Here is a 4,359-nt window from a genome sequence, read left to right on the forward strand (position 1 = left end):
AAAACTACATTTATGAACAAATTGGTGTTGTTTCAGCTCACACCGGCTGTTGTTCTTTTCTCTCTCTCTCTTTGAGTTCTGCTTCTTCATTTCCAGCTGTGATTCATTTTAAGCTACATTTCACTGTATAACAGCCCTATTATTGTTGGGGGGGAGGGCTCAATTCATGAGAACTGTTTCTGGTGAACAAGAGTAGCGTGTGGAGAGGACTCATCTACATCTCTCTTGCTGGAGCCTTTCAGCTGAAGAGCCAAAGTCCTAATTTCTCCACAACCCCCCATCAGGGCAGTAAAAAAAAGAAAGGCCTCACCCTCCACGGAGGTCAGTGGAAAGGTTACACATGATTCAGGCCGGCCTTTTGGACACTTCAGGGGTCAGTGGGGATGGGCATGGGTGGTAGCAGCAGGATAAAGCCCTCAGCCAATGATGGTAGGTTTTGGGGAAAGCTGGCTCCCCTTCACCCACACCCTTACCAACATTCATAACCCAGTAATGACTTTTACTTCATTGATCTGGCCGCAGAGCTTAAACATCACTCCACCCACCAAACTGCAGCATATTGGCAGGTGCTGAAACTAAATTCTTTATTGATCCTCACTGACCATGAATGAGGTCAGACCCCCACTTTCCCATGTTATGTAAGAGACGTGCCCACCACTTAAACTGAGGACGTGGCCAGTTATTGGATTATGGTACAAGTACAGCAAGGGGAAACCTCACTAGTCATGTATGTGTATGTAAACTTAGAGTAACATACAGATGTTTGTTTGTTTGTTTTTTTGGGGTTTTTTGACCGTCTTTAATAGAAGAGCTGACAATCAATTTTATGGTTGGGTAATAACCTTTCTATGAAAATATATGGAACAAAAACATCTAATTGTGTCACATACACAATACTGCAATTATAAATATTACGCAGGAGCTATGCCAAACCCTGTACGCTGAAGAAACTTGATCATGCATCGTTAAAATTGTGTTGCTGTGGTTGTGGAGAATGCTGTGGTCCTCTTGTTAAGCAGTTTTGGGTGGATATCACTGAACAACTGATATGGATCAATATGGATCAAATCTTGTTCAGAAATATGATAGTAGGGTTGGGGTTTTTTTTTTTTGTAGTTTTGCCTCTGTGCACCACAGTGGATTTCAAATCAATCCACCAATCAGTATGTGATTGAATTGCAAACTTTCAGCTTTATTTAAAGGGGATGAACTTAAGTATTGTATTAACTCTTGCAATTATTGCAAACAGATGCTGACAAGATGTTAAATTCACAACATCTAAAGGAGTGAAGAACAAAACAAGGAGTTTGATGTATAAAAAGTCTTTAATCTTTAATCACCAATAAAAATGTATGAATGTGAATTCAGAGGGGTTGCAGCAAGGTGCAAACCCCTGGATGAACCCAAGGACAAGAAGGCCAGGTTAGACTTCACTAGAAAAAGGGTTCTTTGCCCTTTTTTTTCCAAATTCTTTGGACCAATGAAAGCAGGATAAATGATTAAAGGTTAAACATTACACCAGAATAAAGGGAAGAAAAAAGTATGAAGAAGCAAAGGAACAGCTCATGTTCATGTTATGGCATGGCTGACAGTTGAACTGGGTCACTGGGGTTTATACATTATGTGACTGGTGACAGAAGTACCAGGACTTGTGAGGTGTGCAGGGCCATACTCTGCCTAGAAGGAAATGAGCAAAGAAAGGAGGCAAAGATATGGGATATTCTTCAAAGGCCAAATTAGTCACCTGATCTCAACTCAAGAGAGCATGCTTTAAGTTATTAAATACAAGACTGAAGACAGAGAGACCCACAGATTGGTTCTTTCTTGGTCTCTTACTGTAGTCAGTGTCTCCTTCTCAATAAAAAATCCTCATGTACTGATAAACCCAACCAGTTACAGAGGAGTTCTGTTTTCGTTTTTCCCCTTCTTCCTTTTCAGTTTCCAGATCACAGCTGGCCTGTGGCCCTGCTGCTTTATAGAGATTCACAAAGGGAGGAAGGGAAGGAGCATGTGGAGGTGGGGGGTTTGATCTCTCCCCACAATAAGTGATGGACATCGGATCAATATGGACATTGACACAGCAGCTGTCCTGCTCCTATCGGTGCTTGTCATAGTTGCAGAGCTCAGGTTTAAAGGACAAACTCATTTCCATTAACATTATTTTTTCAGTCTGAAAAGTCTGGCCTTTGATACTGAGGGATCTGTTCCCATCAATATGACTGGAGGTTGTTGATAAGGGTGGAGCGAGTGATGTTGGTGTTGCTCTGCTAGGCAGTATCATGGGTGCTGGGCTGATACTACACAGAAAATGACTGCGAATCATCTGCCCATGACGTAATTGATACAAATTGTGCAGTATTAATGGGCCAAAGAAGACAATTAAACTTTTATTAGAGCAGAGCAACAATATGTGCAAATTCAGCTTGAAGATTAATCACTGACTTTGAAAAGTTATCAAATAAGACATCAGTATTTTAGTTATGTGTACTCATTCGTCCTGGAGCTTCTGCACCTCCACTGACAGCTTTCCACAGCAGATGAAGGCTTCTCAGTTATCATGTTACTGTGTTTTACTAAATAATCTATAAAACACATTAAACACTATTTATGGTCACCAACTGCCATAGAAGCGTTAAACAGATAATCCTAGCTTCAGACACAAAGTCAGCTAAGTTTCTATCTGCCATCATCACTGCACTTAAACATTTCTCTGTTTCTAACAGGCATCTGTTTGAATACAGATATTTACACATCACAATAAGGACATTACAGCAGAAAACTTTACCTGTCATCATGCTTTGTTTTTGAAAATCTGCCACATGCAAAAGCATGTTTTTTGTTTTTCCTTCAAGAACTGAACTTTGACCTCACAGAATTATATTATCCCAGTAGAGCACATTGGTCTCAGTTTGCGGGCTTTACTGGGGCTTCCAGATTTTCTAAAAGTAGAACGGGAGACAGTGACTTTAGCTTTCAGTCCCTCTCCTGTCAAACCAGCTCCCAGTTTGGATTTGGGAGACAGACAGCCTGCCTCTGTACTTTTAATATTAGAAATACAGAGTCAGGTGACTCTGAACCCTATGTTAGTGTTTTTATGTTATTTTTAAAACCTTTTTTATAGTCTTTTCTGTCCATTTTCATGGCAACTTTCATGGTCTGCCTGTATGTTTTCCTATTACAAAAGTCCCATTTTATTTGGGCTTGCCTGAGACACAGCTGACCGGGAACCACATCTTTTGCCACACTCTGTGTTGGATCTCTTCCATTGTTTTTAGCTGGCAGCGCTCATGTTTTGACCATGAGTCCTTTTGATCACTCAGGTGCAACAGCTCGTTAAAGTTGGCAAACACTATAACTCAGGGATATCATATTAATTTTACATTGTGAACCACATTAAGCTCACTTTGATCTTATGTGAACAGGACCAGTGAAACTTTCTGAACTTTCTGAAACTTTCTAATAGAGTTTAATCACACATTTAATCTCTGAGATGTTTCAATATATAAAGTAAAATTTTAACAGTAGAGCTTGGTTTTTCTACACGGTCAAACAGATACTGCTTAAGCCCTAAATGATAAGAAATAACTATGTAAATTTACTGAAAATGTTCTGGTAGCACATTGCACAGACTGTCCCGCAATAATAAAACTGAAAATTTGTTCTTCTTTAATTGAATTTTCCATTTTTGTTTTTTCATTTGCTTTTTGCTGTGAACTCACTGCAAAAATCACAAATCAGAATCAGAATCAGAAAGACTTTATTTATCCACAAGGGGCAATTAAGATACAACAGAGCAGCATGACGTTGAAGATAAGGACAGGCCATAAACAGGCAATAATAGTGAGATTATAAATACACAGAATATACAGTATATACACAGTTTTAAAATTACACAGTTAAATTTCTATAGTAGAAAGAGAAAAAACAGGAAGTGTCTTTTATTTATTTCATTTAATTGTTTATCAATTACTTATTTACTTTGGTGTAGTATGACTGGCCATGGGGGAGGTTTTGATCAGTAGGATAAACATACAAAAACACATTTAAAAGTCTCAAATTTTTGCACCTGCTCTCATTTCGCACAGCCATCCAGAGGATCAATATTGAGTCTTTGGGTGGCTAATTCTGGCCCATGTTTGACACCCCTGCTCTAATTCAACTGCAGATTATTTTTCTTAGAAAAGTGATTACTCTTTTCTATTCGTTTCATAAATATATCTGTGACTTGTTTATTTTGTATAAAGGAACCCCCCCCCCAAAAAAAATAAAAAATAAAAATAAAAATAAAAAAATAAAAATAATAAAAATAAAAAAGCAAAAAACAAAACCACTTAAGAATGTTATGATTCAGTAATGTTT

The sequence above is a fragment of the Neolamprologus multifasciatus genome, chromosome 1 (assembly GCF_963576455.1).
Source record: "Neolamprologus multifasciatus chromosome 1, fNeoMul1.2, whole genome shotgun sequence".
Classification (NCBI taxonomy): Eukaryota; Metazoa; Chordata; class Actinopteri; order Cichliformes; family Cichlidae; genus Neolamprologus; species Neolamprologus multifasciatus.